Genomic DNA, 419 nt, shown 5'->3' on the forward strand with positions numbered 1-419 from the left:
ATATTTATGATGGCTGGTAAAGCAAGTAGTATACTCGTCCACTGCAAGTGTTCCCTATACCCAGCCAAATCAGTGGACGCCGCAAGAACGCACACACACGTACACACTCCCTCACAAGAGGGACAACAGGCCAAGACCAACTCTCTCCCAAGTGAATCTATGCATGCAGTGAGTCCACTTTAAAGCCCCACTACGGGTTCACCACCCAGCCAGGCGGGCACTGTATGTACGGCCAGTAGTCAACAGCCAGCAGCCAGTACGGCTGCGGGATGGACAGGACGGCAGACAGACATGGTCGACATAGTGGATCTACCCATGGATCGACCCCGTCCAGGCAGCCATTTCGAGAACTATGTTGGCAGGAATATGAACAATGAAGGTCGAGAGCTAAAACCATTCCATGTACTGAGCAAAACAGA

This window comes from Tigriopus californicus, chromosome 2 (genome assembly GCF_007210705.1).
Source record: "Tigriopus californicus strain San Diego chromosome 2, Tcal_SD_v2.1, whole genome shotgun sequence".
In the NCBI taxonomy this organism is placed as follows: domain Eukaryota; kingdom Metazoa; phylum Arthropoda; class Copepoda; order Harpacticoida; family Harpacticidae; genus Tigriopus; species Tigriopus californicus.